The 14,771-nt window shown below is 42.5% G+C and overlaps 1 protein-coding gene across 4 annotated transcripts in view; it reads left to right on the plus strand.

The window, feature by feature from the left end:
• raly (RALY heterogeneous nuclear ribonucleoprotein) overlaps positions 1-14,771 on the plus strand; it is a 108,488-nt gene that overhangs the window by 18,009 nt on the left and 75,708 nt on the right. For 3 of the 4 annotated variants that reach the window (XM_046384980.1, XM_046384983.1, XM_046384981.1), the window contains exon 1: positions 9,420-9,571. The exons of the other annotated variant lie outside the window; for it this stretch is intronic. The gene's annotated coding sequence lies outside the window, so the exon portion shown is untranslated. Of the gene's footprint in view, positions 1-9,419; positions 9,572-14,771 lie in introns of those variants that run through there. 4 annotated transcript variants of the gene reach the window in all.

Raw genomic sequence — 14,771 nt, forward strand, 5'->3', positions numbered from 1 at the left:
GCGAGCTTAACGTTGCGCTGCGTGACGAACATTAGCATGTTGACAGAAAGGCTGTTCTGTTTGGGTCCACCCCTTTGTTCCCTGCTGCAGACTTTTGATGCAGTTTCCGGTTTTGTGCAGTGTAATGGAACAGTAACATATAATGTATGATGGGTGGGTAAGAAGTAAATAGTAAGAATTTTACTTTTGATTAATAGTAGTAGTGAGAGTAGTGAGTACGAAAGTACTTTTGTGGAATGAGCTGATGGGTGGATGTAAGTGACTTCAGTGTGGAGATTCAGGGCACCCAGAGGATGAATCCTCGCGGTTCTGGTAACCAGCCCTGACTTTTCTAGTTATCACACCATCATGCTTGTGTATGTGATAAAGTATCTCATAATACAGACGTACTGATGAACCCTGTGAATGCCCCAGTGACCTTCTCGCTCCCCTTCATGCCACCTTAAGGACAAACGCCACATTTTCAAGCCTGTAAGGCGGCCTGACATTCAGTCTGAATCCATCTTCTTTCTGACTGAAAAGGGCAGATTATTTCATTTCGTCTGGCCCCAGCTGATGAGCGGTGACTGACGTTTCCATCCTGTCGACACAGGAGCGGTTAGTCAGCTTACAACATGTATCGTTGTCTCCATCTGAACATGCTTAACAACATTTTTCTCATGTCAGCCTTTGTCCTGCATGTAGTGAGCCATCCCGTTTCTTAATCCTGCCTGCAAAGCTTTGATTGGTTGACTTAAACGAGCACAACGTCCAACATATCTGATCTCCCGTTAATACGGAGGTCTGGACCCAAGATAATAAAAGGCTAAAAGAAAAGCACATTACACAGTAAGTCGGCCTTCATACTTAAAGAGCCTCAGAGCCTGTGGGGGTGCTGGTAGGACTGTAGATTTTCAGTCACGTATACTCAGATCAATTAAACTAAAATGTTTCATGCTGATGCACATTTGGCTCGAATGTGCATATTGTGTCAGTCTGTGTGTTGCTGTGGAGCATCATGAATATAAATCTGGTTCAGAAAACGTAGAAAATACGTCAGCCGCTGAAGCCAAGAGGATCCAGTGTTTTTGTGTGTTTAATGTTGAACCCCCAAAGAGACACACAAATGTGCAAAATGGGTTTGGAATGCATGTAATTATATTGGCGAGAGCGTGATAAAATATTTTATGCATGTGTCATTTTTTTTTCAACTGCAACCACTGCTCATTTTCATTCCCTCTCTTTTATTCTTTCATGCTTTCAGTCTCCTCCACTTGCGGCAAATGAGCTCATGTTTCATGCTGAGATGTGCGCTCAGTGTGTGTGTGTGTGTGTGTGTGTGTGTGTGAGAGAGAGAGAGAGAGAGAGTGTGTTAAGTAATTTGAAGGTTAAATCAGACTCAGACTGTAAGATCATAAGCATCAGTAGTGACAGAAAATATGTGCAAATATGTATTTGTAGTGTTTATGAAAAACCAAAAACAGAAGTGTGTGTTTGCAGTGCAGAGTCACACTGTGTGATTCCATCACATGTGTGTTCCATGTTTGGCCATATGGTGTTTTTATACACTTGTATTTTGTCCTCAGTCCTTTGAGGAAAGGACTCCATGTCCGTGTCTCTTCTGTTTCCTTTGTTCTGCGTCTCTCATCTTGAGCTTTGTTCACCATGTGTGCATCGTGTGCATCGTGTGTTTGCTTCTGGCGCCGACCTCTCAGCTGTGCCGCTGCAACCTGTTCTTTTAAATACTGTCTTGCAGAAACTGCTTGGTTGTCATGTAGCACAAAAGTCTTGTCTGTCAAACACAATGTCGCCGGCCGTTCCTCACATTTTCCAGGTGAAAGGAAAACAATATTTCATTTTGCAGCTTGTTTTTCTGTTTCTTAAGGCAGCTACAGCTCCTCTGCACGTTCAGTATTCTCAGACTGAGGGGAAAATGTCCTCAGTGTTTATCTTCCAACCTGACAAAGGCAGATTGTGTTTCTTTCAAAAGTGTTTACCTGCGGCCTTTTTACTTGATATGAAACCTAAATCCTGGTTGTGACATTTCAATTTAAAATACATAGAACAATAACAGCAGTATGTACACTACAGCAGATACTCTTCGATTAAAACAAAGACGATGTTGTCAAATTTAACACTAAAGAAAAACAGATCCAGAAGAAACGTGATCTCTGAAGCTCTTACATCATCACATCACACCATCACAGGTGTGTTCATCTCATGAGAAGGTCCACATTATCAGTTATCATTATTCTCTAATTCATGTGACAGTATTTCCATATGCAGCAGCTCAGATCTGGAGTCATGAAGGTCTGGGTCTCTTCACACAGATTCCACACTTCATAACACTCGAGGATCCTTCTGCCAGCCTTCACCCCCGCAGCACCTCATAAAGAGATTAAACACACAAGTGCTTGGCTCTGCTGAAAGGTCAGGCTGAGGCGCTAATGCTCGGTTTGTTGGTTTTCTGCTTTATGAAGTGAGTAAACAGGCAGGAGGTTTACTGTTCTCGGCCCGCTCAAGGCCACTTTTGTGTGATCTTTTTGCCTGTAAAAATCCACAACCAGTCCTGATGGAAGCGAAATGGACCAGGCAGGTCTTATTTTTGTCATGTGGAAAATGTGCCACTACTATGTTAAAAAGAAAAAAGAAATAAAGAACACTGTAATAGGATGTTAGTAGAAAATTTTGGCTGCAAGTTAACTCGATCCACCCATCCGTGATCGCTTCCTAACCATAACCAACCTAACCAACCTAACCAAACTGCGGCTTCGAAGGACCTTCTGATACGTATTGAAATTAAATGAGATTTCAAGTGTACAGAGCAGCCGTGCAGGTGGTGGCACAGTTTATTGTTTATTGTTGTCCCCTTTTGGCGTCCTGTTCTGCAGCTCGCAGTAGCACGATTAGAGGATGAACTTCACTGAAAGTCAAACCGGCGATACGTCAACGTTCTGTCAGATTCAAGCCAAATTTGGTTCGAATGTGGTTTTACACAACAGAGTTTGTCACCCAAAGGGGTGAAGATGACAGGACTGCAGACCGAGCACTGAGACAGTGGATAAACTAATGCGCAACAGATAGTTGCGATTAAATCTTTGCTGTTGTTCGGATTGCAGTTTTCAGCAGCTGGGAGAAGCAGCTTCTTCTTTTTCTCAAGCAATGAAATCTTCCTGTACTTGTTTACAAGATTCTTGAAGGCTTGACAGGAAATGTCATAATCAATGGCAAATGCAACATGATGAATTCAAATGGCCAGCTCAAATCTTGGATATTGAAAGCAAGTTTAGTGTGTTAGCATGCTAATGTACGCTAATTTGCACAAAACACAAAGCTCAGCTGAAATTCATGGGAATGTTGTCAACCTTGCAGGTATTTGGTCATAAATGTAAAACAATTTGAAGTAATGACGCCAATATTGAATGTCAGGGTGTCAAATCTGTAGCAAATTTCAGAGGAGCCCATCTGATAATTGTACGGATAATTCAATTAAAAACGTGTCACCGCTAGTTGAAAGTAATTGGATTCCCAAAGATTCACCCCGAAGCGAGCTTGAACGTCCACATCAAACTTCATTTTAGTCCGCCCTGTCGTTGTCTCACCCCGAACCAGGAATGTCAATCAGCCACATCATTAGAATTTATCCTCTTAGGTCAGAGCAACCCTGATTATGCAAGTATGCAGAAACACAACCTGCTGTCAAGCCGCGAATAATGAATACACATGAAAGTGAGGGTCATAATGGCGGTGTGCATGGTATGATTATGGATGGCTCAATTATGTGTGTGTGGGAATGAGGTTATTGAATTTAATCCACCAAGTAATGTGTTTAGGCACCGAAAGACTCCTCATGGAAATGGGAAAGCCTTGACCTTTCTGGATGCATCTGATTACTGTCAGCTGCACTTCATCAAAACTCTGTGTGTGTGTGTGTGTGTGTGTGTGGTGAGTGAGACGATGCATTTGGTTTTCAAAGTTGGTGGGACAAAGTGAAGTCAGAGGTTGTACAACCAGAAAAAAACAATGAGAGTAGAGAAATGATAAAAAAACAAAAAGTACAGGATGTGAAATTGGCAAATGTGATTTTGTGTCAAGTCCTGTATTATTATTGCAGTAAACCTATTAAAAATTAGGTTGTTGTTTTGTTTTGTTTTTTTACTGGTACAGACTTTATTAAGCGGTATTTCCTTTTTTTGCTAAAAAAGGACAAAATGTACTTTATGTAATCCTACTTTGTATCAACGGCTTCGCTCTACAACGTTACATATCACTTTAAAGCTTCTATCCGGTTTTTGACAGCAGGACAGAAAGGTTATTGGCATGTAAAATATAAACTTTAATCTCCAATATCCAGTTTGTTTGCCTGCTTGAGGGGCAGCAGAAACCAACAGTCAACATAACTTTGACATATCAACGTGTTTCAAGCTGATATGGCGAACTTGTTAACAAACAGTTGCAATGCAAACTGCATCTTCCACTGGAGTCATATTTCTGTTTGGTCCAATCGCTCTCCTTTTCTGGTTGCCGCTGACGGACAGATCTGGTTCTTTATATTACTTTTTCTTTTAGCCCTTCTTTGGGGTCTAACAAGTCTTAAGACAAAGATTCGCCTGCTCGACGTCCCCCTTTACGTCTGTAATGGTGTCTGACAGCTGTTTGGTGCTGGGCAGGTGGGGCACAGCACATTTATGGGAACTTTGCTGCTGAATGCTGGAAGCAAGGTGATTGATAAGTGGAACTGTGTGCCAGAAAACCATTAAAATGACCCGTAATAGACTAAGAAGCTCTGCAGGCCTGAGGAGACCGCAGAGTTTAGTGATATTTCTCTGTGGGTTTGTCACTACGTGTCACATGTGAACTGTGAAGCAGCTTTTTCTTTTTAATCCATTGTTAATATAAAGCAACACTGATTGATTAGTAAAGCTTAAAACAAAAATTAAAATGTTGACTATTTGGAAAAGTGTGTGTGTGTGTGTGTGTGTCCCTGCCTGTAGTGACTGGAAACTCCATCGCTGTGTTCTGACACTCGACTGAAAGACTTTCTTTGCAGACATTACATTCGGATTTAACTCGTTCAGCTGACGTCATCAGCAGCAGCAGAATATCAAAGTCAGGATCTGCAGAAACACGTGATGAGGCCTGGCTCACTACCGATGCTCACAAAACAGCCCCTGTCTGGATACTTTTGTCCACATAGTGTTTTTGTGTTGCATTGTTTTCAGATAAGATGAACACTAAGAATAACCCGTTTAGGCCCAGCGTGTCAGTGTAGGCCGTCTGATACGCTGGCAAATCATTTGTGAGAACGAACTGAATTCCCTCAGTCAGGTTTTGGAGTAACACCACCACCACAGTTACTTAAACATCAACTGAGCAAATATCTTTTGGGGTTCATCCAGCAGAGATCCACACACTTTTCAAATCTATGACAAGGTAACCTTGAGGCTGTTCTGGAAATTTGTTGATTTTTTTTCCCTGTTCATTTGTCACCCATCTCATTACATGCACTCTAGAATCTCCTTTTATTAGTTAGCAAAATTAAAGCTTTAAATATGCTCAAGTGTGCCGGGTGCTGAATGTTTCCTTTACTTTTCAGTGACTGCTCACAGAAACACGATGACGCATTTCTGTGAAAAAAGGTTTCAGGTTTCCTGTGATCAGGTGATCAAGAAGTAAAAGCACAGAGGAAGAGACACTAAGTTATTCAACTCCTAAACTTTTGACAGATCCTGTGTTGACTCGGTGTCACAGGTCCTGCGTGTATCATATAATTCCTGACTAATCAGTTGAGCTCGAGCATGTGTTTTTCGCCCTTTAACGAGGGCTCTCCTAACAAGGCTCCTTAACGAGCTGCTTCTGCCGCCGTGTTGTCAGCCTCGGTCTGTTGACTTTGCAGGCTGTCGCCCTCACGCTGCAGCTGACAGCTCGCCTCGGCCTGGCTGCTGCTCACATGTCAGCAGAGGGCACATCAGCTCGGAGCACAAAGGTTTTCCTGCTGTCTCGTCACATTAAGGCGCAGACAGGTCGATGTCACCTGACGAGACACGTGGAAAGGAACCGTGAATTTATTACATCACAACGGGTACGTTGTACGATTTTTGTTGGATTTCAGACGTCTTATCTTTCTGCGTGATGTTATTACTTTCCGTTCACTTTTTTTAACCTGAGGTTTTATTCGTTGGGTTCTCAAAGAACTTTGAGTTGAGACGCGTCGTTGCTGGGGCCGATTCATTTGGTAATTTCCTATACTTGTGAACTGGCCTGGACTTGAGCCCCTGCATAACGAGATTTGAAAGAGATCATTTTGAAAATATTTATTGTATTTTAGTAGCAGTGGCATGATTCATTGAGAGCCGGTTATGATGAGTCTGGTTTCAGAGAAATACTTTTTTTTAGGACCATTTCACATGTTGTCCAGCTGTAGAGAGACACCAGCAGTTTGAATTACTTGAATGAATCATCTTATTTTGATGTGCACGCACAGCTTCCGGTTGGCTATATGGACTGAGGAATCAGCCCAGTTTTTAGCCAAAGAGTGCAAAGTGTCGGGGGTTTGGAGAGACCCTACAAGTCACCTTGAACGTCAGAAGGTTGACTCTTATCTGACTCAATAATCACAATCTGAACCCACTCCCACATTTATCGTCCTATGCACTTTACTTCCACCATCTTATTATAGTGACTAAATTCCCTTATCAGCAATGTATGACATGCATTACAACACCTGCACCCACTAGTTTCTGTGGAAGGCTGCGTCTCGGTGGCATCTGGCTGGATGTGACACTCTCCTACTTTTGCAGCTTTGTGTCGTCTCTGTAAGTCGGTGTGTGATTTGTCTCGGTAAACCTCAGTGGGCGGAGCTAAGCAGCTGTGCCCACACTCAAAGAGCAAATAAGGAAGTCATGGTGAAAGTATAATCCTTTAAATTGAATTTATGTTGCTGCATCAGGAGTGCATGAAGGAAAACAACACGAAACCCTGTGAAACTTGTTCATTGGGTAACGTGCTGAATCATGAGTGACACTTAGTCCTTCAGTTCAAACATTCATTTAAAACATGACATGTATAGATGACCAAATTTGCCTCCAGATGAGGCTGAAGGACAGATGATGGATCCTGGATGTTGACTTTCTAAATGTGTTGGGCTGTGATGAAGCCAGTGAGAACAAAGAAAAGAGAAAGAAACTCCAGCTTTAATTTGCATCGTGCCCTCAACAGAGGAAGAAGAAGAAGAAGAAAAAACTGCTGGGAAATGAACAGCTGTGAGTTTTAACTGACTCTCTGGCTACGAGCGAACATACAGTCCACATCAAACTGAAAAGACTCTGTGCTTTCATGAGGAGGAAATTTGTTCCTTCCAAGAAAACTCCTTCGCGAGAATGAAAAGAACTTGGCCCAGATGTGTAGAAGAGCCGCCGGCTTTTTTAAAATGTCGATGGAAATCAAGGGGCGGAGATTATTAATTTAAAACGATTTAGAAATTACAGATTCATGACTTGAAATAGAGCTGCAGGTCTTTGTCTCGCCAGCTGTCCTGTCCATCTCAAGTGGAAGAAACCGGCTCTGGCCAGCAAGTATTTACAGTATGTGTGTGTGTGTGTGTGTGTTGCCAAGTGATTTACGCACAAAGACAGAGTCTATGCTGACTGTAATTATAGTCATATATATGGAAAGACAATTGCACAGGTAGCTTTCAGGTAGCTTTCCTGCTGATTACTGGGTGTGTCTGTGTACATCCCTGTGATAACGAACACAAGATTGTCAGCACCAGCATTTGAAGTGAGAAACAGAGGGAAAAGAGACGTGTTTCCATGTCTGTGTGCATTTGATTTATATAAACAACTACTAAACCGCCTGACAAACCGTCATTGTTCTTCCTCTCCCCTCTTTGCAGTGGCACCGCAGAGCACAAACATAAAAATACACATTAGAAACTCGAGCAGTTTGACAACACACAGCAGCGATGAGAGGTTACAGGAATAACATGTTTACATATCCGCTGCACATGAAGAATATGAGATGTAAACACTTTTAAAATTATGTTCTTCTCCCTGCGTCTTCCCTTCCATTATTTAAATATCCTGATGAATTCTCTGTTATTCCAGATTTGATTTTAATTCATTTCCGTGATAATTTCATCTGCTGTTCAGGGCTGTTTCAGGATGCAACTGCAGATTTTATCAAAACCTTATGGTTCCTGTGTTATATTCACGCTGTCCTCTGAGATTTCTCTTGGAAGCTGTATTGCATGAAGTGCTTGAAATTTGCTGTATTGACACTCAAACAGCCTCATACTGAACAATCTAAGGTCGAAGATGCATTAGGAAAGTGCATTTAGGGTGTGTGCAATTCCAGTTTCAGTTTTGCGAGTTAAATGGCCCATAATCTGGACACAAAGTAAGGTACACAGCACAAAGAGATTGTATTTGACATGTAATGAACTTGAGCCAACTCATTTATCAGTTTGCCTAAAAAATGTGCTTAGAAGACAGAGACATACCATGAAGGTACGGTTGGATGAGTTGTGTGGATCCCTGACCTCAACCCCATCCAACACCCTTTGAGACTTCGAGCCAGGCGTTTTGGTCCAACATCAGTGCCTGACCTCACAAATGCTCTACAGCAGTGGTCCGCAAAAATTTGGCCGCACAAAACGAATGAGTAATTTATTTTATTTCCGTTTTATTGACGATCACGCGCCGAAAGATGTTTTATTTTGAAAAACCGGATTCTCTTGTAATAACATCCGCCTGTTCCACTTGACACGCACGTAACCTGTTCCAGTCACGTGACACCAACAAAAAATTAAGCCCACAAGCTAGCTAAAATGAGTAAAAGAAACAAACAGACGTCTTTGGGGAGCTACTTTGCAAAGGGGAAAAGGCCCAATGATGAGACAGAAGAAGAGTTTACGACTGCCAAGAAAAAGAAAACTACATTTAATAGAAAATACCAGGAGTCATACTTAAGAATACACGTTTATCCCGACAGGTGAACCTGATTCTTCTCTCTGTATAATGTGTGGCGACAGGCTGTCAAATGAGGCAATGGAAGCCTTTAAAACCACCGCGCATTAACAGACAAGCCTGGAGTTTTGTTTTGTTTTGTTTTTTTAAGAAAACAAACGCGAACCAGAAGGACAGAAGCAGCCACTGAGGGCCAGCACATCAACAGATGTGAGTCCGCTAAGAGCTTCATACTTCGTGGCTAACCGTATTGCTAAGGCCAAGAAAGCTTTCACGGTCGGTGAGGAGTTGATCCTCCCGCCTGCTAAGGACGTTTGTCGTGAACTGTCATGGGAGGCCGTGTGTCCGTGCTGGAAGAGGACCAGCTCCTGGAGATTGAAAATTGACCTTAAAAGTACGTGTGAGCCAACTTCAAATCTGCCGGCGTTTTGGATTAAAATGAAGGCTCGCGACAAGAGCAATGAAAACATGACTTCCATTTTCAAAATCCTGTCTTTGTGAAGCGCGGTTTTCTGCAGCAACGGACAAGACTGGACATGAGGACCGCACTTCGGGTGTCTCTGTCTCCCGTTACCCCTAATGTGGGACCGTCTCGTTGCAGAGAAGCAAGCGCAGGGGCGTTATTGGTGAGTGGTGTAATCATGCACGTTGTGTTTGTTATTATGCTCGTTGTGTAATTTTATTTCATCAATCCCACATTGCCGGTAAGTCAAATAATGTCTTATATCGGTCCGTGGTGGTTGGGGAGCTCTGCTCTACTGCGTGAGTGGGCAAAAACTCTGACAGAAACACTCCAACATGTTGTGGAAAGCCTTCACAGAAGAATGGAAGCTGTTAGAGCTGCAAAAGCTGTCTGTGTGTTTAATGACATGTCGCTGAAGTCCCTATTGGTGTGATGGTGAGCTGTCCCAATACTTTTGTCTATATGTGTGATGTACTGAATGTAGTGCAGTGCTTAACTGGTTTCCGTAGGTGGCGTTTTGTAGTCAGTCATTGTGATTTAGTGCTGCATGCTAACTATGTTCTGCCACCAGCTTTCTGTCAGTTTTATTGGCTTTCCATCTACACACTCTTCTTTTATCTGATACAGAACCTTGACGCACACACACACATGCACACACACACATACTTGCGGCATACAGTATGCACACACTTTATTAGTGTCGTGTTCAGCCGTGCTCTCTCTCCGACACCCACACACATGCACATCAATACACTTACATGTCCCATTTCGCTCTTTTATTTCCCTTTCCTCACCTTTTCACCTTACGGCAATACCCAGAATGCTTTGCTCAGACGTCAAAAGGTCACATGCCGCCCACCCATCTCTGGCCTTCATCTCCAGGGAACTGTGAGAAGGAAAAAAACGTGTCATTTCAGCACTGCAGAGTGTCGAGCCGCACATTAGGAACATTAAGTGGAGTTAATGGACATTCGTAATTCTCCAGACCCGATGACTTCATTGGTAGAATTGGTTTGGAAAAATTTCATTTAATTCAAAATAGCATTGGAAGTTCCCTCATCCGGCTGGTTATTTAACAGAAAATAACATAAAATGACTGGGTAGGTTATGATGGAGAACACTCATCTGGAGAAAGAGAGGAAGTAATTATAAAGTGTGGCCCTTCAGGGCTAATTGTATAACCTGGCTGACAAGACAAGGAAATAAAGAGGAAAACGAGAGGTTGGTGAGAAATGAGGAGAGAGGAGGCAAAAGGAAGAGGGGAAAAGACAACGGTTTCAGATTCTAAGGAGCGATAGAGGGAGGAAATGAGAATGAAAGGATAAGTGAAAAGCAAGAATACTAAGGAACAATACTGAGTGGGAGAGAGAGAGAGAAAAGATATTTGAGAAGTGGAACAAAAGAGCAAAAGTGTGATGGAGAAACTGAATGAGGGCACAAAGAGAGAAGCGGAGGAGGAACATTCACCTCTCAACTCTGATCTTTACCTTAGAAGATATTTATCCTATTTTTGTGGGTCTTTTCAAAACTTTTCCCAAAAAGTTTCTTTTTTCATCAGACTTTTGTTAAAGGAAAAAAAACAAAAGCAAAAATGTTGTAGCTCAAACCTTAATAATTTAGCTTTAGCAAAATGGTGGCTTCGTGTGACCACAGTTGCACCTGACAGCGAGGGCTCGGCTCCAGGCAGGGCTTCAGAAACGCTCACATGAAGCATCTTTGGTAAGCGTTGTGTTCTGTCTGTGCAGTAAACAGCCCGGTCACTTAATATTTCATGTGGTGTTTTTGTGTTTCTGCAGCCTCTTCTTGTAGACACTTAAGCTGGGTCGAGGTCTGGGAGCTCAGAGAGGGAAGGATGCTTTATTAAAATTTATGTCAGACATTCAGCTTTCAAAAGCCCCTCCCCCCAAACACTAACCAACCGTGGCTGCTAACCAGCAGCGTGTTTTGTCCTTTGGTGACCTTTGTCTGCTTGAAAAGTGAGCTTGTAAGAAGCTAAACGGCACTGTGGCTATCAGGATTTTCCCAATGCTGTGCCAAGATTCACGTCTCTTGATGTTGAAATGAACATCCCACGCGTCTCATTTCTAGCAGTTAGCTGGTAACCGCCCGCGGGCAACCCAGCCCTCCAGCAGGCGGTCCCTCGAGCCTGTCATGTCAGCCGTTGACCCCGCCTGTTAAACTACAAAAGAAGCTTTCAGTCAGACGTATGTGATACTGTCACACGGCGAACTGTCTGTCGCTTCAGCCTTCCGTTAAGCTGAGGTGGCAGCTCAGTTAGCATGAGATCCTGTTAGCCTGCCAGCTAGCCTGAAGGCTCATTTAGCAAAGTTTAACCACTACTTGCTGGAATTTTGAGGATTAATATTTGTTTTAGAGTTTAAAAAATCCAGATTTAGCAGAAATCCTTAATAGTTTGAAGGTTTCACTTGCCCATCTCTTAATGGATTTTAAACATCGACACAGGCGTTTTCACTATTCATAATTATAACGTGACTATAGTTGGACTTATAATTCAACAGTGAGCAGTCACGTTTAAAATGCTCAGAAATCATCCTTGCGCTCAGTTTGTAGTCCAGATATCTGCAATGACTGTATGACTACAGCCTGTCAGGATCAGAAGGAACCAGCCGGACTTCGCATGTCATGTATGTGTATGCATTTCTGTCCTCTGTATGTTAACTCACAGCCCGATTGGTCATATAGCTATGCTGTTGTTGTTGACATGCTGTCTGCTTGGCATCCTCGCCTGATGCATCCCAGCATCTCTTTCAGGGAGTATTTCCTTACATTCCCCACCTGAGAGTCACATGTGCATCATCAAGACTTAAACAAACGCCTTTTTAGACAACTGATATGAAATTTTACTTATTGAACATGTTTCACATGCATTCGTGTCACTTTTTGATTATGTTTGGAATACGGTGCTTACATGAACTCTGAAAATCTGGTTATTCATATCCCTGTACACATGATCAGGATTCTGATCCTCTACCTGTCTAAGTGTTTGCATGCCGTTGTATCCTGGTTTAGTACTTCGGGAAGAATCCTGGTCTCTGAAACTGGGATTTGCTGTTTGCATGTACAAAACATAATCAGGATACTCCAGAAACCTGAACATAACTAAGATAATAGCAGGCATGTGAGCACACTGATATTTGTGTCATATTATTATAAATAATGTATGCACGATCATTTACTTTTGTAACATTCAGCAATAAATGAACACCGTCATCCTCTACTTCTTGTAATTAATTATTGCTGTACTGAATTACTATATGCAAAGACCATCTATACTGTGTGAGCAGCAGCAGCAGCAAAGATATCCAGCTGAATACAGAAGTTGTATTCTCTCTTTCAGCCCCTGTAAAAATCACTGTGGGGCTGCCCTTGAGCAAAGCACTTAACCCCTGAGCAGCTCCAGTGGAGCTGATTACCAGCCAGACAGACAGTGGTCCTGGCATGCATGTGAAGCGGGATGGTTTGGGTCACAGAGACCTCACGCCTAACTAACTTTCCTTGGATAAATACTAGTTAAATAAGTAATAAGGTTCTTGCTGAAAGTTTAATACTGCAGTAATGTGGGCATTGGCAGTGAAAAAATGACATTGGTGCCTAGTTGTGTTTGAGAGATTAGTTCGTAGCTTGTTCTCAGTGGAGTCAATTTACACCAGGCTGAAATAAGAAGTTGAATTATTAAATACACAGAGTGAAGTAGAAAGAGTTCGGACTGCTGCGACCTGTACTGCAGGGAGGGAAAAAATTCCTCTGGAATATATATGAAAGGAAAGCAGTGAATGAAAATCCAACAAAGAAGGAAAACAGAAGTAGTGAAGTAAAAAATAAATAAATGGATCTATGAGGGACTGAGTTAGACCTAAGAAAGGAGGAAATTTAAGAAAAAAAAACGGTGAAGACTTAATATCGACACAAGTGAAAAGAGAAAGAAATTTGTCATGGATTAGTAAATTATGGCTGGTGAAGATTTAAAGGGCAGAGCCATTCAAATCCCATCTGACAATAATGTCAACGAGACAGTGAGGTCCAGTTACACAACAAAATCTCCCGCTGCAAACCACAAACTTTTCAGATGCACCTTTTAAGACAGCAGGAGATGTTTGATGCTCAGAAGACACATTTTCAGAAGTCGACTTCTAAACTCCCACGTCGGGGATGGCGAGAACCACAACACTTCAAACCGGTGGGTTCAGGGCACTGACCGCGAACCCATCACGGCACGACTAAGACCATTTGTTGTACGTCAGTCCTCATCTGTCTCTCCGTCTCTATTAAAGACATGGATTACTTCAAAAAGATGTCACCCGAGCATCCGTATAGGCTGTGTGTTCTGCTCTAAGTAGCGTAATGTTGTTATTCCCGATCCCGAACCACAGAGGCAGCAGATCAGAAACGTGTGGCTGCTTCCCTGCTCACTTGACCTGTCAATTAGGAGAACAGCAAAGCAGGAAAAAGGCAAATTTAACCACTTGTGCTTCACCAGCGAGGTTCTCCAACAGCATCAGAGCAGCTGTCAGCGTGCGAACGTTACGCACGGCTGTGGATTTTAAAGCATCCGTACCAGTAATTCAGTGGTGATGAGGCCACTGACCGAGCTGCTGTGTTTGATGAGTTGGGCGTGAGTGTTTGACAGCAACAACCCAAAACGTCATGAGCTCTTTCTTTTTATGGGGATGACCAGAAATTTTACAGTCTCACTAAATCAAATGGAAACCAAGCTGAATATCTGAGTGTTAAGATTAGGCAAGTGTTTTTGTGTGTATGCATTTTGGGTGAATTGACCCAGAAATGAAACTACTGTGGGTTTGCACTGTGGCTCACTTTCACTTTGTTTCAAACATTTTGAATAGTTTTGACAGTGGAAAATGATGTGGCCTAACCCCTTCACTGTAGCAGAAAAGAAGCGCTCTTTTATAGCGTGCGTGCGTGTGTGTGTGTTTCTTTGTGCATCTATGGAAATGAACGAGTGTATGTGTTATTCATATGACTTGACGCAGCCTCGCTTCAGCGCGCTCTGTGGCAACGCACACTCTCCTCCTTCGCCCTCTTTTCCAGAGCAATACTCTTCCTCGCTTGAATAAACCCTGTTGTTCTTGTGTTTTTCTTGTCGTTGTTGTTGTCTTGGTGAAGCAAATGTTGTTGGGATTAATTGTGACCACAAACCAAAGGCTTTATTTCTGCAGTGAGAGGCAGGCAGTGGCAATAACAAAAGCAGTTTCTCAAAGATGAGCTCTGAATGTTTGAAACAAAAGAACAATAGCTGGATCAGAAACAGCACAAGGCAAACAGTTGATTTATTATAAAGGCTGCGGCGCCTGTTTGTTTCAGGAATAAAGGAAAAATCCAGT

The sequence above is a fragment of the Scatophagus argus genome, chromosome 3 (genome assembly GCF_020382885.2).
Source record: "Scatophagus argus isolate fScaArg1 chromosome 3, fScaArg1.pri, whole genome shotgun sequence".
NCBI classification, from domain to species: Eukaryota; Metazoa; Chordata; class Actinopteri; family Scatophagidae; genus Scatophagus; species Scatophagus argus.